Source organism: Cydia strobilella, chromosome 2 (genome assembly GCF_947568885.1).
Source record: "Cydia strobilella chromosome 2, ilCydStro3.1, whole genome shotgun sequence".
In the NCBI taxonomy this organism is placed as follows: Eukaryota; Metazoa; Arthropoda; class Insecta; order Lepidoptera; family Tortricidae; genus Cydia; species Cydia strobilella.
Genome location: NC_086042.1, coordinates 25,462,641 through 25,488,930, shown reverse-complemented (window position 1 = coordinate 25,488,930; position 26,290 = coordinate 25,462,641). Strand labels below are relative to the sequence as shown.

The following is a 26,290-nucleotide window of genomic DNA, read 5'->3' as shown; positions in this document are numbered from 1 at the left end:
CTTACAATGAGATTCTGGCGGCGGATCAAAGCGCCAGTTACTGAAATTAACGTTGTTACTTATCCACTGTAACTTAAAAAGGTTTTCTTCGCCTCCAATTTGAGCTGGCATCAATTTTCTACCCTCATCAAGAGGTAACAATGGGGAATGACCTTAAGGTGGCGGCCAGGGCGCATGCGTACGCCACCCCAGCCAAAACTGTCATGGCCGCTCAGTCCGCGTATCGACGCCGCGACGCAGAGCGTTTCCGAAACTCCTTTGCCAGAACCGTTTCCGAAAGAAATAATTGACACCATTAGACTACATTGTGCCAGTGTTTTGGTGACAGTTTGACTAGTGCTGTGCATTTTGAATTTGGAATTGAGGGTGTTTTTTGGGGGACGACATTAGCAGCCAACTGTAAGTAACACTATGTTATTGGGAGAAAAAATACTCTTTATGGTTTTAAATCAGAGAAAACGTCTTATTTATCTACGAATAAATGCAATTATACTTACCTTTAACAGTGATTGATACTAAGAAAATGTATTGATAATATTGATTTTAAAAAGTTTTTTGCGAGGGCGTCTCAAAATCTTATTAATTTATTGATTAAGGGTCTTTTATTTTACTTAAGGCGTTTTCTTGGATTCTCTTAATTGACGGGTGGGCAATGGATGGTGCTATTAATTTTAATATAGCCAATTCTCTGTGATATTTGGACAGTTATTGTAACTTACACCTACATTTCGAAAAAATATAATGTTTGAGTTTTGATATTATAAGTAAAAATAATTGATCTAATATGGCATGATTTTAATTTTGTTATAACTTATAAGCTATACATAGAAGTCCAAATGTGTACGTAAGTAGGTACTATGTGAGCCACAGCTACGCATATCATGATATTTTGAACTTTAACGTTGGTGTATATATTCCATTTTTCTAGTAGAGTATCTAAATTATAACTTTACCTCTAACGCTACTGGAGGGCTTGATTTTCGTACATATTTTTGACCGAGCGTTAGCGAAGGTCTCCGTTTCAGCTTGGGCAAGAATGCTTTCATATGCCCGGATGTTCTCCTCTGCAGGTCGCATTTCTCAACCGATTCTCTTGGAATTTTGTGTGCAGGTCGTCTCGTTTTTTGGAAAATGTTCAAAATGGTAGAAATCGGCATAAAGGACTTAAGTGCCAGTAAGATCTATGGCACAGTTCGCTGTGATACCTCAACGAAGTAAGTTTTTTTAATGTTTTTTAAGCACATGAATTATGAAGCTTATCGCGAGGTTTATAGTTCACAGAGCCACTAGCATACAATTTTTGAAATTAGGCTTGCCCAGAATACCCTTGTATTCTCATACTAATGCTAATATTGTGTGCCAAGATAATTCCTAGCACTGAACATACTAATCGCAGTTAAAAACGGTTAGGTCACGATTCTCGGCCGGGCGTAATTCCTACTAAGCCCCTTTTGTTTTATGGCGTTGGTTGGATGACATCTCAGCAGCTGCCATTAAAACACACATAAAAGAAAAATGTAATTTTTCTGCATTTAATACAGTATCACCAACTCTGATTTAGAGCGCATTTTGCACTGGAGTTCTTGCTATGGAATTAGAGTTAATCCTACGAAGACCCAAGCTATTATTATTGGTAGCCCCAAGAACATAGCTAAGGTGAATTTTGAGAGTCTGCCTCCTATTTTATTCGATGGGGTCCAGATCCCGTACTCGGCCCAAGTAAAGAATCTGGGCGTGATTATGGATCGTACTCTTTCCTGGGGTCCGCAACTTAATGAAGTCGGTCGTAAAATTTTTGCCGCTGTGGGATCTCTTAGGCGTCTCCGCAACTTTTTACCACTTTCCACTAAAACCGCGCTGGCCCAATCCCTTCTTCTTCCCATTTTAGACTATGCCGACATCTCTTATCTCGATCTTACCGAAGAGCAATTGAACAAGATTGAACGGCTTCAAAATGTGTGCATTCGCTTCATTTTCGGGCTACGAAAATTTGATCATGTCTCCAGCTTCCGGTCACAGCTCAGGTGGTTACCGATTCGTTTCCGACGTAATACACATATCCTGTCTCTACTCTATCGCACTTTATTTATTCCAAATACTCCTGAATACCTTAAAAAACGGTTTAGTTTTCTTTTGTCTGTTAGGTGTTCTCAGAATCGCCTTCTTGCTGCCCCTCGGTCATCTAGTAAGTTCTACAACAAATCCTTCACTTTCCAGTCTGTAAGATTGTGGAATGCTTTGCCCATTGATATAAGACGTGCTCAATCCCTACCCATTTTTAAAAAACTTCTAAAAGAACACTATTTAAAATCTCTTTCTTAGTCTTGGTCCTTTCACTTACACATATATATTTTTCTTTTTGTTCACGCTACCTGGTCGTTATTCTTCTCTTGCTTGAATTCTCATTATGTATTTATGTATTTTGTGTAGGTTTATGTAGTGTATTATTGTTGCTTAAATAATATATGTAGTTTATGTAGATTATTTTTCATTGTTTGTTATTTATACGTAGGTATTTGATTTGTAAACTTTACACCTTTGTTATTTTGCACTGCCCATTAACTTATTTCTAGCCACTGAATCGCTATCTGAAGGTTGTCTGGAAGAGATCGCTTTTTAGCGATAAGTCCGCCTGTTGTTACCTACTCACTTATGTCCTGTCATTGTTTGTAACATGTATTTTTCTTTGTAGTGCACAATAAAGTATTTTATTATTATTATTATTATTATTATGGCTGTACTGACAGTTATAAGTAAAAAACCGGCCAAGTGCGAGTCGGACTCGCGCACCGAGGGTTCCGTACTTTTTAGTATTTGTTGTTATAGCGGCAACGGCAAAGTTTTAACATTCACGCTATCACGGTTCATGAGATACAGCCTGGTGACAGACAGACAGACGGACAGCGGAGTCTTAGTAATAGGGTCCCGTTTTTACCCTTTGGGTACGGAACCCTGAAAGTGAATCAACTTTTTATTTGTAGGAAACGTTTTACAAGAACCAAGAGACAAAATGTATAGTTAGGCATATTTGTGTTAAATGATAATTTTATAATAGGTATTATAGTATAAGTATGTCATATTTGTGTTGTATAAACAATAATAAAATTGGTGAATTAAAATCTGTTACAAAAATATTGAACACATCTCTAATCTCGGATTTATTCACGTCCCAGCGAAATCCCAAACAAAAATATCGAACATTCCTACCTATACGTATATTGAAATAGAGGGCAAACCCGTTTGATGAAAGCTTTTATAAAAGCTGTATAAACTTCCCATCTTTCCTGAACAAAAAATATTACTCGTCAAATTACTAAGTATCTATTAAGGTTTTACTCCTAAATTATTACAATGGCAACAGGAAAACACTCATTAAATGACATAATTAGGTATAATTTTATATATTCCAGTTAGAGTTCTTGTTCTACCTGATTATGGCTTAAAGTTAATTTAGCAGGTAAATTACCCTGGTAATACCAAATTACCCAGTCCATTAATCAAAAATACCTCATGCAATTAATGGACGCCCCCTTCTTAAAATATAACGATTAAATAAGGACATTCTCAAAATAAAATGCGTATTTTTATTACAAAATGTGCCTATACGGTTTACCAGTGTCGCCCAACGTGGGCCAACTACCTAAAATACCAGATTTTTAATACGTAATATTTTTAAATATATTAATAACGGGTCACTCACGTATTTTAAGTCGAAAACGCTCGACATGTTTCACTCCGTACCGAGTAGCGTCATCAGGAGCTTGCGTCGACGGTGACGGACCGGTATTATTTAATACGGGCGGTGGTATTTAATATGTCTGTGTCTCACGGAAGTTTCGTAATATTTTTATACAGCAATTAATAATCCCAAATCGTATTTGTAAGTACATATTGTTTTACATGAGTGAACACACACACAGAACAAAACATGTTGAGTTCATGTTGATAACATCATAACAGAAATATCCATATGAACATTAACAGACAACTGCAAATATTACCCTCCTCTTATGACATGACGATATATAAGTACCTATAGACACTTTCTGGCAAAACATTATGGTCAAGTCAAAAGTAAGACTAACTGCTATTCGCAGATTTAAAATATTTTTTTAATACAGTTGCTCAAAAAGTGCTACTTTTCGTGGCTGTTTAGCGTGCGGAAAGTTGGTTTTCGAGAACTAGTGCTTTTTGCTTTTCCAATTTCTTAAAATTTTTACTTGTTCCAATTCATGGCTACTTATTGATGAGTGTTAATATTAGTTTCCTTTAAATGTCGTAATCAACATAAAAAAGAATACGAAAAATATGCATATTTCATATTTTATTACTTACCTCTTCATCATTATAAGTATTTATTTTTTAATGTTGAAAAACCGTTCTTAATAAGTTGTCTGAATGGAACGGAACGCCTGTCAAAGAAGAGGCGTATTTTCTTACTGCAAGAATGTTTTAAGTTTCCAAAGGCAACATTCGATATTGTTTTTATAAATATACGATACACAAATAATCGTAAATAACGATATTTAGGTAATAATAGTACAATGTTTTAATATTTACAATTGTTTCTGTCTTATAGAACATGCATTTGAAAAAAAAACTTTCTTTGAAGTGGGTTCAATGATAATAACAAAATCTATTATTCTAGTCGAATAAAAGCTAGAAAAACACCTCTTCATAATGTCAATGATGTCACAGAATTAATAATATAAAAGTTTCGAATTCCATTCCTTCCTTGTTGCTTTTCTTATTTTTTCGCAACTGTATTAAAAAACGTCGTTCGATCCACGTGCGGATATGTCATTCTTCACTCGTCCCGAGTCTTGCCACTCGCCTACGGCTCGGGGCAAGATATCTCGGTACTCGTGAAGTAATGACATACTTTCCGCACTAGCATCGAAATGTACTATTATTATCACTTCCTAAGTTTACCATTGGATCCGCAAATTGTTGCCCAAAAAAAGTACAGGTTAGCCCAAAAATAGGTCGAGAAATATTTATTTTTAATTACCTTACCTACACGTTTTTACAAAATGTCATTAAAAATTAAAACTACAATCATTTAACTTAAACAAAACGTATTATCTTTAAAATATTCTCCTTTAACTTTGATACAAAAACGCAAACGTTTGTTAATATCATCAACAATATGCCGCACTAAAAAAAAATTGTCAAATTTTTTTTGGACCAACCTGTATTATTTGCCAAAAAAATGGGATCGAAGCGGTCGTACCAGCTCACAAAGCCGATGCATTTGCTTGCCTTTCCGTTGGGCCATTCCTGAAATTTATTCATTGGTTCGTGGTAACCTGGGCTCCACTAAGCTGAGGCTTTATTCGACTGACTTTTGAGATTAAATTGGAATCTAATTGGTTTTGGCGTTGGTTTAGTTTTACGAGTTGCTTGTTTGACTGACTGTTCATATTAGATTGTCACTGGGCAATTCTTTCAGCGTTTCAACTACTTTCCGTATCCACATTATTGTCGAAGTCTGTTGTGTGATGACACTGATTATTTTTTGGTCCCTGGGACCTAAATATACCTAGTGACCAGAAACGATAGAATAAACAGGGTCTATGCGCATCAGTCGCAAAATATTCTTACACAAATTATGGTGAGCAAGGCAAATAAAATTGTTCACTTTATAAATTACTACGAATATGCAAACAAATCACCTTCACTTTACCTCTTTAGAATGTGCGCAAAGGCGCAAAGCAATTTAATTGTTGTGGACGTTCGATTGATAATGACAATGATTCGAATCCTAAATATCTATTATGTCATAGCTTTGATGTTTCTGATTACGTTTAAGTACCTACCTATAAGAGAACGCCCACCACTTCCTATATGGGAATACAAATAATAGAGACACGTAATTATGGTGTATTATTCGTTCGCGTATTAATCGTTACATAATCACACAATTTTCCAAACCATTTTTCATCCACTTAGGAAAAATTATAAGCATTTTTTTGTGGGCTAAAGAAGTACCAACATGGTACCTAATAACATAAAATCTGCACATTTATTTTTTTATGTTCATACATAGTAACAGCAAAGAGGATATAATAGGATAGAGCGGTACAGTCACAGTAAATTTTGTAACCACAGTAAATTCACTGCCATCTATCGACATACTTTAAAACTAAAAATGAAGATTTATAAAAATACGATAAAATGTATTTAAATATGGATGACTATAAATGATTGATAAATTATTTTTTTTATTTCCATTAATTATTTTTATGATTTTGACCCATGTTCTTTCACTGATATGCGTTAAAATTGTTAAATAACAAACGAAACCGGCAACGCCCTCTATACGAGAGTAGGCCAAAGGTAGTGGCGCCATCTGATCGAGAATCAAATTTTCCTGATTTTCGAGGCACGTTTTTTCCTTAGACTGTATCCATCTATTACGGAGTTATATCTATCTTTGGTAACAGTTTCAAATGTTCGGTAATAAAGAGCCTACCTATTCAGATTAAAAAAAATATTGGATTTTCTATTAAATTTACTTGTATTTTACGTCTTGCAAAATCGTCGTTGAAAATAATTTCAATACAGCTCGCTTATTTAAAAAAACTCTCCGTACATATTTATACCTACAGTAATTCTTTTATATCCCCCATATTGCTGAAGGCATAAATTCAGGGATCAGAATTCCAATAACTCCCCTCCATAGTTTATTCAGCGCCATGTGAACATTCCCACAAGAGGGGCATTTCATCTGCGCCTTTATACAGAGAAAAGAAAAGGCGCGCGGAAAAACACAGCTCTGTGTGTGTGGTTGTACTTCAATGGCGGTCGGGGAGACGGGAGTTTTAAAACCATGAGGGTAAACATTCTACAAAGTACAAATGTTACACAAATGTTACTGACGATATTATTCAATGAATGACTGGAGATCCTGTATTAAAGTTGTAGTATTAAGAGTAAGTAAATAAAAACATTTAATTTCAGTTTTCGTTACTTTCTTTAAATGACAAAAAGGAGAATAATACTAGTGGCTCTGTGAGCTGTAAACCTCGCGAGCATAGAATATAGAATAATTTATAAATCACAAAGATATAAAAAAACATATTCTTTTAGGGCTTCGAGTTAAATAAAAGCTTGTAAAAATGAAACGAATAGGTACGCTTAGCCCGCGCTTGACCAATCAACAATACGAAATTTGATTTTTTTCAACATAAATAGATAAAAAAAATCCAAACACCAGATCGACAAAAAAATTCTATTTAATCACAGAATCTGTTCACAAAATTTCACGAGAATCGTTTGAAAATTGCGACCTGTAGAAGAGAACATCTGGACATACGAAAGCAAAATGCCCGAGTCAAAACGTAGACCTTCGCTACGCTTCGGTCAATAAAACTGTTAATTTTTGTGTTTATTATTTTTGTCATAGTCGACGATGATGGTAAAGACCATTGCATGGTATAACACTGTACTAGTGATCTAGTGGTCGTGGGTTCAAGTCCCACCCAAGACAGTGAATTTTCCACTTAATTTATTTCTAAACTTACTAGCATCATTTACAGATGTTTCTGCTTAATTCAAAAAGCATTAACTATATCAAGTCAATTAGCCTTCAGTGTTAATCCTTGGGTTTAACTGAAAATAAGCATTAAATAAAGCACTCCTCCTTTAACTAAGATATAAAACTTCAACGCAGTGAAAGGCTCATAATTCACAGCCAGCGGATAAAAACTGGATCCATGTTAGTTCCCGGGTGAAGTTCCAGGTAGTTCTTTATTTTTAAAAGACTAGAGTTAGTGCCAGTGCCGGCCCGAGTCCTTGATCAGGGTAAAGCGAAATCGGGTTTTGGCGCCCTTCGTTGAAAGCAAAACGAACCGTATTTTGGGCCCGCGTCACACTCGCGTCTTTTAAAACTTTTTTTTTCTCATTTGCCATTTTGGCGCCCCCTTGTCATCCGGCGCCTAGAGCGGCCGCTCCACTCGCTCTACCCTAGATCCGGCCCTGGTTAGTGCATCCCGTAATGGTTCCAAATAAAAAGTCGATGGTAAAAAGGAAGCCAAAGATGCACACATATTCTAAACTCGTACTTAGATCGTATAGGCTCCTATGAACAAACATTCATATTTTGTTATTAAAACTGTACGACTTTAATTTTTTTTAAATTATACAGTACGCATTTTGTCACTTTTGTTTTTATTTCAAACGTTACGTTACAAATGCCACAAGTGATGATGAATTAATGACAATGATAACCTATGCGTAAGCAATACAAATTTTTTTTAGATAATTAATTACGCTCAGTGTGGCTACCACCAGTTTGGCACTGACATAAATGCTATCGAGAACGTAACTTACTTTCTATGCATCTCGCTTGTACTCGCAGATTACTGCGAGCGGGATGTATAGAAAGTAAATTACGTAGACCATGGAGACTATATAAAGGAGCCAAATCTCTATGTATGAAAAGTGTCCATCAAAAAACAGTAATTAGGCGGCGCCACCATACACCGAAATACTACCAAAAACAACCTACGTAATTTGGTCGGGTTATTTGTTGCCTTATATGGTTCATGTTATACTCATGTCCCAGAGCCAAACTAGCGCCACTGGAGAGATTAGGAACTATTATTTACAGCTGAAAGCGGTCACTTTTGCAACAATTCTGCCTTATGAGATTGGCATCCTTTCTATACCATCCATAACGTAGACGTTAGCGTATATGTCAGTTTTGACACTGTCAGTGACTCATGCTACGGGTACTAGTAGTTAAGACTAACGAACATTTTTTTTTAAACGTTTCATATCCTTTTTATATTAAGTCTGTGGTTACATCAAAAATACACGCCGTATAGGTATCATCAGCGTAAATAGGTGGTATAACCATAGCTATCTTGTCATCTATCGCTATATCGCTATTGATAAATATCTCTAGCGTACTGATCTACTGACACGTGTAAGGTGCGAGAAAACAGATACAAAAATTTTGTGTCTTGTTTTTCGACAGTATAAAAAGTTTACGGTAAAAGGACGTCATACATAAATATTTTTTAAAGTTGTCTTTTATAACACGGCTTAGAGCCTGTAATCTCTTTCTCAGACTAAATAAAACAGTACTTAAATACACGTAGCAAATAATCCTTCAGCCTAAAATATGGGATTGATATATAGATTGGAAATATTGGGATTACGTATTCAACGAATTATGAAATCGACTAAAACGTTCTATAAATAAGTGTACTTAGCGATTGTCTTTCACTACTTAAAGAGCCGTTGTTCGATATTAGTTCAACGCTTTGTAAGTACTTTGTCGATATTATCCTTAATTTCGTTTACAAAAGGGCTCTTAAGCTGTAGTTTGAACCCACAAGTTCCCTGAACTCTCGCGATTGCAACAGAGCATACTTTCATTAAACTTTTATTAAAAACATAGTTTGTCGAGCGAATTTCATCTAGGACCGTCTGGAAAAAATAAAGTACACGTTTAGGGTTTGAAACGGACATTTAGTACTGATGAAATTTTCTCGCAAAAGGGATCTTTTATGATTCAAAAGTAGTCCTCGACGTGCAAATCAAAATAAAATGTTTTATGCGCGTACGTGTGTGCAAAGGCACTTATATTAATATTGAATTGGTATATATTGCCTATAGCTTAGTATACATAGGTAACGGGTTACGGCACAGATTGCTCAAAATAGTTTTAATGCCTATAGGGAAAAGTCACTACAAAGAGATGTTTCCACTTTTTCACCTTACTGCATTCTAATAAAGTGAAAAAGTGGATACATCTCTTTGTAGTCAAATGTACATAGGTAACGGGTTAGGGCACAGATTGCTCAAAATAGTTTTAATGCCTGAAAGGTCACCCGTTGCGCTAGCGCCGAAAGCTATATAGGTACGCAAATACGTCACTCTTCTAAAAAAAGTGACAGTGGATGTATTCTTATTATTGTCGTTGTCGCTGTTGTCACGTTTGTCGCTGTAGACAATAGGGTGGGCCGTTGTTGTATGGAGAAAAATAAAATTTCAAAATTCTAATGCAATAGGTATCAAAAGTTGCGGGAAAATACGTAGATCGTAAAACTGTCATAAAATTAAAACTTTAGTACCACTGTTAGCCCTCTACCAGCCGCTAACGAAAAAAAAAGGTAGAGAAATATGTTAGATGGCTTTTTTTCGATTATTAAAATATGGCATAAAAGAACCTGCAATTAAACGAATTCAACCATAATTATGTTTAATTTATTAAAAAATAATAAATAATAATATCCAAATATTTAATGTACCTACAACACAATACCTAATCATTAGTCACGTGAAATACGAGAACCGAAGTAACTTGTACAGTATTGTTTTTTAAATGCTATCTAATATGAACGTGCAATTCTTTACATACATGATATGCATTAGTTTAATGCATTATTGTTATTCATTCCTATTTTTACACGATGGCCAAAAGTTGTAAATTGTGTCATATTTGGTGATTTTAGGCATACTTTCACGCGATTGAGCCAAAATCTTTGGTTGAACCAATATGTTATTTTTTATTCTGATTGTAAGCGTTTCTGCCATATGTTTAGAACATTAATTAGGGCACGAGATCTACATACAAATACCTTACAGACTAACATACATAATGTATTATATAAACTTTAAACTAAACACTATTTATGCGATATTGTCTTCGGTTACCGCGATAGTTACTCATGAAATAAAATTATGAACAATATACACGATATAATCCGTTTTCATAGTACTATTTATGCGAAATAACGGCGTGCCATTACATTACGCATTTACGTACATTTACGCAGTACCATTAGATCTCAGAAAAAATATACTTAAATGAAAATCATTTCTGATACTAAGTGGGTTGTTTTATATATACAAGTAAAACAATACAAAAAATAATAAAATAATATTTTACAAAGAAATATGTTTATATACGAGTATAACCGTTGGTAGAGGGCTAAAAGTATATAGCTAGATTTTTTGCTATAATTTTTTACGTAATCTACATAAAATTAGGCATTTTTAAATTTGTTCCTGCCGGTGAGTAAGGTCGCCAGAGCTCGAGGGAGAGGAGTGTTAGGGTCGGCAACGCGCATGTAACTCCTCTGGAGTTTCAGGCATACATAGGCTACAGAGACTGCTTAACATCAGGCGGGCCGTATGCTAGTTTGCCACCGACGTAGTATAAAAAAAATAAAAAATTATGTATTGCATTACATATTTCCCAAATTTTCACAAAAGGCCCACCCTAGTAGACAATAAGGCTCGTGAGGTCGATGCGGAAGCGACAGACGGCCACAAATGGGACAGATAAATGACGTGCCCGCGTAATAAGCGAAAGAGTGCGATGTGACCTGTTTCATACGAAAATATTGCCTGAAGGCCTACCGCGAACCACGTTCGACGTGTTGCCTCTCTGTCGCACTAGTAAATTCTTACGTAAGTGTGACAGGGAGGCAACACGTCGAACGTGGTTCGCGGTAGGCCCTCTGATAACATTAGGACTTTTACATGATCGACGGGTGTAAGTTTCACGTACTCGTAACCACCGGCAATGTCATAAGATTGCGTCATTTGAGCGTCTTTCTTAGCGCTTTACCGGTTGTGTCTTAAAAGTAATTTATTTCAGTACCGTTTCGTACCTTTGTCACAGTGACAATAGTATGAGGTCCCTAGCGACTCATTACCTTTGAGCCTTTGTAATACACATTTACTGTATCCTCTCTGTGTTATGTACTTGTTTTGAGCAATAAAGTGTTTACTACTACTAATACTCATATTGATTGTCACTGTGACAAGGTACGAAATGGTACTTTGACTGTACTACTTTTTGTCAACATGATCCCAAGATTTAGAGCAGTCATTGATTTTTGCTATAGCGACATACATCTGACCCTCAACTCAGAGTGGAGAAGAGGTCCAATTGGGATTAGTCGGGCTTCCTCGAAATGTCTTAAGACTAGATATTAGCTCAAAAAGTTAGAGGAACTTTTTCTTATAGAAAAGAACTCTTTATAAGCTTTAATAACATGTTTCACCTAGGTACTTTGAGTAGAGTACAGGGGTCGGAAGTAAGCACCCAAATAATCGGTTTAAATAAACCTTAGATAAACCAGCGCGTAATTGGGGGAACTTTCTCATCAAACGATTTTACTGTGTAGACATTTATTTAGGAGTCACAATGAATAGTCGATGGTAATATTTTTTCACCTCAGCAGCTCGAACAAGCCTAATTTCGTCACTCCATGGAGTGAGGAAAGTGCGACTTTCCTCACTCCAGTTAGTGAAACAATGTAGCTTTTTAATTTAGTGAAGGCCATGAACTTCATACTTTTACGGTACGGTACGGTACGGTACGGTACGTCGGTCCGGTCCGGTCCGGTCCGGTCTCGTCTCGTATCGTATCGTATCGTATCGTACATATTAAATATATTCTTTTTCTGTTTATTCTGTGTAATTCGAAATACATTTTAACCTTAAATATGTTCTCACTACTGAGGTGAAAAATTATGTGTGCAACACAAGAGCAAAGTTATTTTACATCTCGTGTTTTTGAGTCCCTCGCTACGCTCAAGATTCTACCTTAGAATCACTCGCTTCGCTCGTGATTCAATTATAGAATCTTTCTCTTTCTCGGGACTCAAAATAAACACTCGCAAGAAAAACCAACTTTCCTCTCTTGTTGCACAAATAACTATTGTTTAATGATATTTTCGATGTAATAATAGGTAGTTTATGTGACTGTTATATAATGAAAGACATATATGACACCTCAGTCACACGAGTGTTTTAATACCTAATATGCACACTCATTTTGTATTACAGTTACATACACTGTGTTATGATGTGTTCAGGAACCGCATATTACGACCTGAATTGCGGTATCGTTGCTCGGTCGCAGGTATCAGGTAGCGTCTCAGAAATATCTTGATTGCTCACACGAAAGTGGTGCTATAGTTAGATAAAAAAAAAACTTATTATTATTCACAATGACGGGACTTAATCGCGTAAAATAAGTTTTAAATAACCACCACACCAGCATCACGGTTTGCCGCGGCACTATGCTGAGTGGGGATCCTTTTTGGCGTCCAAATGTTTTTTGTCTGCATGCTTTTCTTTTTTATGTACTATGTTGTGGCGTCAAATAAATGTATTTTCTTTCTTTTCTTTCTTTCTTTCAAATAATAATGAGTAAAAATCGTGAAAGTTTAAATCAGTGTTTAACAAAACTGATTTTATACAAAGTAATTAAAAGATAAACTGAACGTCATCTCCCCTGTTTTCCCGTGGTGTATTGGTCACCCAGACATTTTTAAGTATCAAGTATTACCAACCTAATACTCTAACGCGAGTAATGCGACAATTGCGACATGTATAGGTATATTTAAAATCCAAATCCTCAAGATTGAAACCAATGGTGCGTAATCCGATATGAATCCAAGCCATAAGAAATCGGAGCAACACGAGGGCTAATGGTTGTTTTACCCCTGTTCGTACCGAATAAGTTTACGTATCGATTTTATAATTATGCCGGCTCTGAAACAGTACCTATCCGCTCCAAATGATTGTAATATGAGCTTGTTCTGAAGGTTATTTGTGGCCATGACTGGCTAGAAATCGTGAGTTTTAAATATGATTTACCGTACCGATCCCGAGAATAGGAATACACGCTTTCTCATTTACTAGATATATTATATTCAGGCAATTGTGTTTTGAGGTACTTCCTCTCATTTATTCTTTCCACACTATATAAAAATGAAATAGTAGAATATTCATAGATACTATTAGTGAGTAAAGATACAGATAACTATAACTAAGTCGTACGTCGAACGCCATAAGCGGAAGTACGAGTAAGCACGCCATAGCGGAAGTGCTTCACGCCCCCGGTAATTGCCACATATGACACAATTTGTGCGAACACACGAGGATTCCCCTTGAAATATTACCCCGTAATTTAATTAAGGACTTTAATTGGAAATTAAAATTGATTAGTAATATATTAGATAAGATAAGATAAGATAATATATCATTTATTGTATAAGCTGAGCTGAGTAAGGACCATTTAGCGCAACTTCATTTTGTGTAATTATTCTTAGTTTTAGTTTTATGTTGTGCTAATAAATGCTTTTTCGTTCTTTCTTTCATAATTATAGGTGTTACAGAAAGGTTAGGACATGATATGTATTTTAGTGGAATCACTATAATTTGCCTGTCAGGCGTATAATATTAGTTTACTTAAATCTAGATTAACTATTTACAATGTTTGTATTTGCCATATTTTTCCTTTTTAGCTAAGTTTTACAGTCAAGTGTGCTCCAGCCATGGAAAGGTCAAATACGGCGTTTTCTGAATAAAATATTTCCTTTGGCAGAATAAATCTTTGTGTTCCTAAGATGTATTTAAGAACTTTTACTGGGTCATACATGAGAATTAGGTCAGATCTCTTTATAGATATAGGTACCCAAAGTTAAGGGCTATAAGAACCTAATTTTCTATTATTTATAACCTGTGTGATAAAATAATTTTTTATATGTACACAAGTTTTTAACTATTGTGAACTTTTGTTTTAACTTTATTTCAATTATAATTTTATTATAATATTATAAAATTAAAAATCCAATAAATGGCATGACGTGTATTTTGAGATGATGTTGGTATATAAACTGGTATCGTTAACAACCCAACAGTGTACCTACTGAATTTAAATGTAATGAAATAATGAAAAAAAAAAATGTAGATCTACATTATTTATTTTTAATTGGCCAACTATCTACATTATCTATTCAAAAGAACTTTGAGAACTATGCGCACTACTTTGAGAACTATGCGCACTACTTTGAGCTTTGTCGATTATATTTGGCAACTTCTAAAATATAGTACGAGTAATAATACTAATAATAATCCTGCTGTACCTTTACCCACTATGTCAGGCTCGCATTACAATTTAATACTTGACGACAGCTTAATTGTCGTCGTTACTTTATATGGACTCAATGAAGTGACAACCCTAGCGATATCTCGGAAGATATTGTTAAGTGAAACCACTTAACCTTGAGTTTGAGGACTTTAATTTTTTTTTGTAAGCGCATTAAACATAAGTATGATTCGTAACTTTGTATAAGTTAGGGCCACCCCAAACTATAGCGTCTTTTGAGCGTTGGCGTCTAGTCAGCACTGGAAAATGGCGTCGCTGTGCAGTTGCGTCAACGTTGCGCCGAGCAGCAGCCATAGAGTAGACTAGATGGTGACGCTTGGGAGACGCTAGTGTGGGGTGGTCCTTAATGCTTAGATGATACACAACACCATGTAAAGCAAGTACATCGGTTTAAGTGTATAAATATCAGGTTAAAATGTTAGTGGGTAAGCGCATAATACCGAAACGAGCTTTTACAAGCGTAATTACTAATAATTATGCCGTTATCAACATTTTATTTATTACATATTCAACACAAATAGAAAATATTCGGTTTGGAACCTCTCAGCCTTCGGAGAGACGTTGGCTCTCTGTGCCTGTTCTACCGTCTATACAATGGGGGATGTTCTAAAGATTTTTTTGAATTAGTGCCTCCTTCGAGTTTTTAACACCACACCTCTCACCAAAGAAACAAAGCTCATCGTCACTTCCTCGACACGTGGCAAACCAAGAACAAGCGGGCATCTTGCTCGTTTTTGGCCAGAACGTGCTAGTTGCGGAATGAGCTACCTCCTGAGGTGTTTCTCTTGCGTTATGACATGGGGTTCTTCAAGAAGCAGGTATTTAGGGTTCTCACAGGTTGGAGACGTAATAAGTGGCTCATCTGATGTTGCTTATGTCCATGGGCGGCGATGACTGCTTCCCATCAGGCGGCTCGTCTGCTCGTTTACTGCCTATTACGTAAAAAAACCGTAAAAGTGCGAGTCGGACTCGCCCACCGAGGGTTCCGTACTTTTTAGTATTTGTGCTATAGCGGCAACAGACATACATAATCTGTGAAAATTTTAACTGTCTAGCTATCCCGATTCATGAGATACAGCCCGGTGAGACACAGACGGACAGACAGACAGTGGAGTCTTAGTAATAGAGTCCCGTTTTTACCCTTTGGGTACGGAACTCTAAAAAAAAAACCGGCCAAGTGCGAGTCGGACTCGCGCACCGAGGGTTCCGTATTTTTTTAGTATTTGTTGTTATAGCGGCAACAGAAATACATCATCTGTGAAAATTTCAACTGTCTAGCTATCACGGTTCATGAGATACAGCCTGGTGACAGACAGACAGACGGACAGCGGAGTCTTAGTAATAGGGTCCCGTTTTTACCCTTTGGGTGCGGAACTCTAAAAAACGAAAGAGAGAGAAGTTCAATATTAAAAATCAAAAGCTCTTATGGATAAAATTATTATGAATAAGGGAGTTAAGCTGAAAGCACTATCTAATAACCGTGCAAAACTATAGACCTAATATTTATGTTTACTCGATATCAAACATTGTAATAACTTTCCTATTTACTGTACTTTTCTCCACTGCGTCAGTCTCGCAATTACAATTTAATAGTTGACGACAGCTTAATAGTCGTCGTTAGTTTATATGGTCGCAATAAGGTGACAACCCTGGCGATATCTCGAGATATATTGTTACGACCTACTATCTTGAGTTAGATGGAGGGCTGTGCGCAGCGCGTGTTTCCAGTCACCGTATTACAAGCTCACCTCTCTTACCTAACCTATGGAGTTGCAGGCATCCATAGGCTACGATGACTGCTTACCATTTGGCGAGCCGTATGCTTGTTTGCCATTGACGTGGTATTAAAAAAAGCTCCGAAAATTTACTAGCTAAGGAAGCAGGCTCTGCATACCCTCAAAGCTCGCGCGCATATTAGGGGTATTTCTGAGAAAAATGGAGGTATCTTACAGAAAACTAAACTTGTCCTGTTCTCAAAACTTATGGACCCTGGAGCCTTTTTGAAAAGTAAAACATTTTTTGGCCCCGTCTATCGAAAACCGTTTACTTTATAAATAAAATAGAGCACCTACCTACAGATGACACACGTGAGGTTAGTTAATACAATCCACCCCAAAGTAAAATACTCGTTATCGTTTGATAAATACCTACCTATAACACAACCTGATTTCGTTAAACCCTCATTCCGTTGCGGTTTACCGTTTTTAAACTAATTAATAATGTGACAAGGTAAACATCACGCGTCCATATCGGCGATAAAAGCCGTGATAAAGTGGCCGTGGGTGTCTTTTGATTTAACGTCCAAACAATTTTACTAATGTGAATATGTAATGTAGTAAGTACACGCTAAGAACATTAAATATGATTGTATAAATCGTAGCTTAGGGACGTGGAGTCTAGCTAGGGCTCTCTCATGGTTTTAAAAGCACATCCATTGGCACCATCATTCTTGATAATTGGCTCAGTAGTTTAGACGCTATATCCACTTACATAAGTAGGAACATAATTGCACATGTTGGTCGTTGCTGTAACCGGTTAAAAAGCTTCAGCAACAAATACCTATTCAATATAGTCCACAAATCTAGGTCAGGGTTCAGGGTAACTAGGTTTTACAGTTAAATCTAGTTTCATTCCGTGTCAAAACATTTTAAAAAGTGAATTCCCAATTGTCAACCCTCAACAACCAGCAATTTCCATCTAGTGACAGCGCTGACGCGCCGTGATTGGCTGAGCTGTCCCCGTGCGGTGAGCGCTGGCTGCCCGTTGGCCAGACCTGTCGCCACTCGACGCTGATTGGTTGATTTAAGAGCCTCGTTACGTTTGATGCATGGTTTGAATGTAATTTAATAATGGGTTTTCATTAGCTAATGGTAGTCGTTATGGGTGACTCAAGATTGTAATTTTAAATTGACGTAATGGCTTTTAGTAACGCAAACGTCAAGCAGGCTTCTGGGAATTACTTCGCTGTTTTAGGGTAGAAATACATATAAGTAATAAAATTATTAAAGGTACATGAAAATATGTACCTACAATATCGTTAAAAGCCGATGCAGGAAGCAAAATAAAAAACACTTCTATGCGTGGTTATACAGACTAATCTGTAGCGTTGTTTCTAGTATTTCAATTGGTCAGTGGACGATCTCAAATTTTCATCTCTGGACCCTGTACAATTTCAACGCTTGTCCAATTGTGCCCCACTGGATGCGTTTATCTTGCAAGCGGAGTTGATTGGTCGTAAACAATGCCATGTTACTATTGTTGCTATTGGCTGAACGAGTTCTGGATTTAACAACTTTTGTAATAAGGTTTACGAACCTAAACTATCGTGACGTGATCGTGACACATATTTCAAAATATTTAGATCACTACGGCTTCACTCACTATTATTTTTAGTAGCTTCACTAAGTAAACAGAAACGGTGTGTGGTACACGGTAGTATAGTGCACGGAGTAGAGCCGTCGCGGACACTCGTGCCTGAGGAAGGACTCCCGAAGAGTCCGGAACATGTCAACATTAACATGCCAAAAGCGACTAAAAATAATAGTGAGCGAAACCGTAGTGATCTAAATGTTTTGAAGGTTTACGAACTTTCAGTTAACAGTGTGGCCGGTGGTATAAATGATCGTCTGAACTTGGATGCGGTTGGAATCACACTCAATGGGTTGATTGCATATTGTGATATACGGAGATACCGTACTCAAGCAAAGCTTAGCAAATTCAACGCCTTTCGATTCTCAACTTTCCCTATTAGGACACAAAGTCGATTTTCATATAAGCTTGATAAAACAGGATCTTGGAGTTCTAATGAGCCTTTGAAACGCGAATCGAAACATTTGAACGGTGATAAGACGTGTTTGAATATTGAGAGACCTTTTATCTTTATGTAATTGGGTAACCTTGATTTTTAACGGACTTGAAGTTCTCCCTTAAGGTTTTATAAGAAATATTTCACACGAACCGAAAGTTACGCTCTCAATTCAAAACTAAATAAAGAACGTACTAGTTTTCGTTACCCGAAATTGCAATAGAAATTAGAGCGAGTATGACGATTAGAACTGTCATTCTGGTGAGTCGAATTGGCCCCTCAGGACTCAGTCCCACCGTCCGCTGGTCCCTCAATATGCGTCCTTGCCTCAAGCAAAACAAGAAAAAAACCACAAAATTTACGTTGTTTTAACTTACCTCTATTTTAACTCAATTCAGTCTCCCCTACTCCAAAAGGCTGGCCGTATTTCCTCGCTGAATGGCGATACTTATTCGCTGTTTGAATGGAAGATACTGAATTTGAATGAATAGTACTAAATTTGCATTAAAATTCACAGTAGGTATTTTCCAAGCGATAACGAGTTTATTTGTGGGCTGTTAATTGTTGATTAACCGAATTGATATTTTAAGTCCCCGCATATTCATGAGCTGCTGTTTATTTTGACGCCATGTTTGATTTTAATTTGGGCTGTAATGTTTGAATGCTTTTTGTACGCAAATGTGTCTCTCTTTTGACAACAATTATTTATTCCCATTTCCATTTATTAATTGCAGTAGTTAAATGACCAATTCGACCGGGCAATCATGTGGCTTTTTAAATCTTTGAAAGCATCTTTGAATTCTTAAAGTACCCTCGTGATATTTTATTATTATATAGAACTAAAAATCTACGTAATTAAATGTGGCGAAAACGGCATTAAAAATATTGCTGGGAAGACCGTCATAGAGCAAGAATTCTCGTATTTGTAGGTATACGTATATGTACAGCACTCAGACACACGCAGAAAGGACTTTACTTTTCCTTATAGACGGTTTTCTCCGACACTGACCTTACATTTCTCCCTATGTATTCACAGTTCTTTTAATAAAATTAGGTAGTAAGCACCTTAATGTGTACATACAAAAAAAATACGGTCGAATTGATGACCTTTTAGAACAAAATTAATGTGTTTCAAGGTGGTATAATCCGACTAAGCGCCACTTGCACCATCCCACTAACCCGGGGTTAACCGCTTAAACCTGGAGTTACCATGGTTATCAGTACAATTTGACACCGGGTTAACGGTTTAACGGGTTAACCCCGGGTTAGTGGCATGGTGCACGTGGCCATAATAGTAATTACAATATCAATTTTAAAACGTTAACTCGATGGTTTAACCGGTTTAACCTGGAGTTACCATGGTTACCAGTACAATTTGACACTGGATTAACGGTTTAACCGCTTAACCCCGGGTTAGTGGGGTGGTCAAGGGGAAGAAATAAAAATGCAGCCTGATAAAAAACAATACAGATAACATACATAACCACTACAATTATCACCCCAAAATGTGTTGAACAAGTAATAAGAGGGGCTTGAAAATCCGCGTCGGTGCGTTTTTCATCCCTCGCGAGCCGTCCCTGTCCCTGCGGACGAGCTGTAAGGATGTGAGACTACCTGTTGTAAAATTACAGACAAGAGTGATTTTACTAGTGTTCTGATATTTTCATAGCAGATATCGGATTCTAGGGAGCAAAATGTATTGACAAGTATGTTCCTATATCGATAAATTATCGATACATTTTCCCAATACTAGTGATCTCCCCCAGCTTCGTTTGTAGCTGTATAAGTATTATTTGTAAGTATTATATCGGGGTCGATGATAAAGTTTACACAAAGCATATTTTAAATGATCGCTGGGTTAGAAAATAGATTTACGAGTTAAGTTTCAAAAATGCCTTTAAAATAAAGAATAAGGGAATTTTTTCAACAAAATTATATTTTTAGAATCAAAACTTGGATCGATCACTAGTATATGAGAGAAGCATCGATAATCGATTTTATCGATATAGGAATTCCTTACCTTTCATTAAATTGTGCCTCCTAACATCCGATGTCTGTTTCTTTCTTAACCTGCAAGAAAAAAAAATACGAAACGTCAATTGGTTACGTGGATTAAGGCGTTTGTCTAGCCAGAGAAGCACTTTTACGATATCGTTATACATATTGCTCCTAGGGTCCTGTATTAAATAACTAATATATAAGACGTCGAATACAATCGTACACAAAAACACTGGTGTAAGATTGGATTCGACGGCTTAAAGGTTTTCATATCTATAACAAGTCCAGATCAAATTCATAACCTTGTATTACAATCAGAATACGCCTCCCAGATGTCCCTTCACTAGCGCGGCAGGCACAGCCCCCCTTTATTTCAAAACAAGCCTCGAAATACTACCCTATTCATACATTTGTATGTAGGTAAAAGCTTGCGAAGAGATCACTTTTAAGGTTTTAGGTTACATTTAAATAAAAATAAACCTTATAGTGTTAAAACTAAAGCTTAAGTTTGCTTGTCACTTGTGCAGTCTAAAGATATTCGTTTTAGAATGTTTGTAATATTTGGTTAATCTCGGTTTATTTCGTAGCATTTCTCTAACGTAGACGTGTCTCGTAGACGTGCTACGCCGTTTGTAGCCAGCTACAAAAGCTGCACCGATCGATTTTGTGGGACATAAGTATTCCGAAGATTTAAACTATACTAACAGGCCAATTCGTACACTGGTATCGGAATGATATCTAAAAGATGTCATTTATTTATCGTGCGTCTCCCTCGCGCCAATACAGGTACGGACAAGTACGAGCGAAATGCACGATATTTGAATGACATCAGTCATTCTAATATCAGTGTACGTTCGAATGGGCCTGAATGTTAGCTTTTAAACTGAATCTTTTAGCTTAAAACTGTGACTAAATAGCGAAAGTGATGTTTTTAAAATCCATAACGCTGGAACAAATATCCTTGTTCATCATACAATTTAATGTTATTTATCTTATTAAAAGGGTTTTGCCTTAGTGGTGAATACCTATCCTAAGCTAGAATATGAAAAGTACAAACAATCGCTTTACGCATTCCGCTGATATCATTTTCGAAACCACGAAGTTCACGTTAGAGTTCCATATTTGTACACTTCATTGTATCGCTATTTGTAGCCAGTCCCGCGGGGCATCCGTCAACGTCGCTCACGATTCAATATCTACGTCAGCATCCAAAGCCATGTGACACCACAAACAGAGCGAAATTCACTTAGGAGGAATGGAGACGGGAATTTTGGGGAATGGAAATTTCTATACAAAGTGATCTTAAGCTTTTAACTTGTGTTAGCTATTTGCTATACTTATAAAATATTGATATCATTATAAGTAACAACTAGTACGCGAAGATATTGATCACTATTATAACTATTAAGCATTTTAATATGAAGTGAAACAAATAACAGTTACATGTACTGATGATCAGCCATCGATTTGCTTTACCAACTGAGGTTTGTAAATTTAATATCCTTCGCTGCTAGAAGTATCCCCCCCCGCGTTACCTGCTCTTGTGCACCATAGTTCTCAATGTATGCACAATTTATATTTATGATATCACAAGCTGTCAAAAACAATGCAAAGCCGTCAGGAACCTAGTAGACATTATTTTTCCAACTGAGAGTGATATATCGTTCGTTTCCACTGACAATTTGCGGCACAACTCACAAAACGCCCAGTTTAAAGCTTTTCCGAATAGCGAGTGATCCGTCACTGCCCGCCATTTAGACCGCGCATTCCCAATGCTCTTGTGTAACCAATGATTGTGATCTTGAAAACCTAGATCACTACACGGCTTGCAACCAAAATTTGTTCCAAGGCCACCCAGACCTTGGCTGAGGGTCAATAACAATTTGGTTGCCACAACCACCGCCCGGAAACAACCAAAATCAAAGTAGTTTTAGGAAGCCTCGCAGCCAATCGTGTAGCTGGCTGGCTAGCAGTTTAATGGTTTAACTAGCAATTATGACCTTGTACATCTTAACATACTTGTACATCATGAGTGAGCTACGAGCGGTCGGGTTGAGCTGGAGCGAGGCCAGAAGGGTCGCTGAAGATAGGAAGGAGTGGCGCGAGCTTGTGAAGGCCCTTAGCACCTCTGGGGTGCCATAGGACATCAACAACAACAACATCTTAATGTAATGGACTTTGTGCCCGGTTTGCGTGTTACATTTCGAAGGCAAACGTCTCTACGTATAAAAGTTGACACTGGACGCAGCTTATTGAAGAAGTTAGTCTAAAAGGAACAAATGTCATTTATTATGTAATTAAGTATGTACGTACACAGGTACAACAAAAATGGTGATCAAAAACGGCAGTCTGCAGAATTTCATTAAACACCACTTTTTTTCTGTAAATCTATTGACGTAAATAGGTAGTTTTCTTATTCGGCTACGTTCCTAATTACAAATTTATCTTTTATAGTTCCTACATTGCCCCATTTGGATTTAACACACTGTATAACAAAACTGTTTGTTTAGTTTTTATTAGGGTTCCGTACCCAAAGGGTATAAAACGGGATCCTATTACTAACACTTCGCTGTCCGTCTGTCTGTCTGTCTGTCTGTCTGTCTGTACCGTGATAGCTAGAAATTTGAAATTTTCACAGATGATGTATTTCTGTTGCCGCTATAACAACAAATACTAAAAAGTACGGAACCCTCGGTGGGAGAGCCCGACTTGCACTTGTCCGGTTTTTATTATAGGTACTGGTTTGGCTAAGCGTTTATCTCCTACCTTCAGCTAGCGTTAGGATTACATCTCTGGCCAAATAAATCCCACAGCAGACAGTTTCATTGCCGGCACTAGTACGGGGTCATACTAAAATACGCTCCGATCGCAGCCGGGTAAAACTATTCCCACTAAAACATTGGACAATCCACGTAGCGACTATTGTGCTGGGTTCCATTGTATATGTTGAAATGTATGTTAGTTTATGAAAGTTATGGTCTGGAGCTCTGAACTGGCACAATTTTATAATAAAATTGAAATTGAGTAGCGTCGAGTGGGGCTATTCGGGGCTATGGGGCTTTTTGGGACGATGGGAAAAACCATAGCTTCAACTGATGCTGTTGCACCCTTCTATAGGAAACGATATGCTTCTGTGCCGCCGACGTATGATAAAAAAAAAACTTGGTAGAATGTGCAAGGGTGTATATTGTATAGGTCTGGTAGGTACTCTGTGGATACATCCCTGGACCCTGAAAGATAAATATATTAGAAATGTGTAAGTTCGTTCGAAAGCATAGGGAATTCTATATAAAACGAGAGGACCTACCTTCTACACGACCCATACGTAACAAGAATAGACTAATCCCACCACCTTGTAAATTTAAACTACTGTCATCAGGCCCTTTAGTAATGTCTATTAAAATATATCCGCAATAATATATAGCTTCCGGACTCTATAAAAGAAGAAGAAAATGATAATATATATATATAAATAAAATTAAACAGTTATTATTAGATAAGTCATATTACACTCTAAGCGAATTTTTTAATGACATATTATAATTCAATAATATCTATAGATTATTTGTTCTTGTTAATATAATACTTAATGTTTTGAATAATAAATGACAAATTACATTAGAATTAAAACTTTCGACACGAAGAGTGTATTTTTGACATTTTAATTTTAATTTTTACATTTGCTTATAATTATTGTATGTTAAAATAATTAATCAAAAATTCTCCTCTCCTTGGAATTGTAAATTATAGTTATAGTTGTAGTTATAGTATATTGCAGTGCCCAACAGGGTTCACAAAGACCTAGCTTATAAGTTTACCACCTGTACAATTACTTTGTGAATTTGCAATAAAATATTGAGTATTGAGCCTAATATTCTTAAAAGGCCCACTGACTATCAGTCCGCCGGACGATATCGGCCTGTCAGTTAGAGCAAAAATTTGACAGTTCCGAACAACTGACAGGCCGATATTGTCCGGCGGACTGATAGTCAGTAGGCCCCTTTATTGTCTTTTGTTCATCGTAATTTATACAGTTGTCTTAGTTTTTCATGTCACTGCTACTGATTTTTTTATTGTTTAAGAATTTTAAATTAACAATCATGTTTTTCAGGTACCATCAGCTGTCAAGGTACATTCTACTCATCACTAGATTTCTGTGAGTTGAATAGGGGAGACCATCTTACAAAGGTACAAGTCGCCGTTAACTTTAAATATGTCATTATGAACTTCGTTAGCATGCAATTATTACAAGATATTTTATACCTAAAAAGTCAGTCAGTCAGTGTTCAGTATGATGCCCAACACAAAAAATATGAGATGACAAGAGCGAAAATGGTGGGGGTAGGAATTGTGACGTCATAAAGTCGGCAGTACGGTACATACCATGTGGGGTACCAAATGAAAGGCTCAATTTCAATAATTATCTCAAACAAAGGGAACGAAACCCTAAAAATAGCCACTTCCCAGCCTAGGCCTGCAACTTTTTTTTTGCAATTTCATTAAAGACCTCTCGTCTAGCCGCGCCCGAGACGTGATACTTCCCAGCCTAATATGAAGGACATAATACAATATTTCATTGCATGTTTGAGAAAAGATAATTATAGCACCTATTTTGAAGTTTAATCTCGTTAAAAAGTCCATACGATGTTTGAACAGGGCAGGAAAGAAAAACCGATCTATTTCACGATACTGTGCAATTAGCTTTTCCGTTATCGCCATTAAATTGTTATTTTGTTCCGAAATCTGGTACGTTCGTTCCGTCCCCTTCCGACTCACGTTGGAGACAATCAGCGACAGAGACGGAAATTGTCTTGAATCTGAACGGTAAATGCTTGGCGTTTTCCTTAACTAAAATTACGATCAACAAAAACAAGGTACGGGTTGATTAAGTCTGAGAGTTAATACAAAAATACGCCTCGTGACTTTCGAATTCCGAACGCCATGACTGGCGAGTTTAATTTTCAATCTGCTTTGTCCGGATGGAGGCAATTTGGCCGTTGGCACGTGGTTTTGTCGTTTCAATGAATTTTCATCAAGGTACTTATGTGATATTAGAGCCAATATGGGCACTGTTGAATGAATATTAGCCTGGATACTTTATCCTGGCATGCACTATGTTCGGGGGTAATCTCTTTGGATATTGAACCTAGTCCATGCATCAGTGTGTTCCTTATTCAAAAAAATATTGTCCAGATACTTTCAAAAATTTCTCTCTTCAATAGTTTCTCCATGTCCGTTTGTCCGTCCGCGGCTATGCTTCGTGACCGTCAAAAAATTGTTTAGGATACCTAAGTGATTTATTGTTTGAATTTTTTTGCTGTGACCTAATAGTGTGGGATATCGTCGCATAGGTCTTTCAAAACGTATAAGAGTCTCCAAAACATTTTTTTGATAAGGTTAAAAGTTTTGAAAATAATCGCTCCGAAAGAAAAAAAAAATGTGCCCCTCTAACTTTTGAGCCATGGGTCATGGGTGGGTTTTTGAGTTATTGCAAAAAATCTTCTCTTCTCAGTAAAGACTTAGTCCTTAGTCCCTTATGCCTGTATTGTACAGGTAATGTACAT

The 26,290-nt window shown here is 36.8% G+C and overlaps 1 protein-coding gene across 1 annotated transcript in view; it reads left to right on the top strand.

The window, feature by feature from the left end:
* Positions 1 to 205: 205 nt before the first annotated feature.
* Positions 206 to 26,290, top strand: part of LOC134754451 (pikachurin) — a 173,940-nt gene continuing 147,855 nt past the window's right edge. Inside the window, exons 1-2 of the mRNA XM_063690786.1 lie at positions 206 to 399; positions 24,838 to 24,855. The gene's annotated coding sequence lies outside the window, so the exon portion shown is untranslated. The remainder of the gene's footprint in view (positions 400 to 24,837; positions 24,856 to 26,290) is intronic.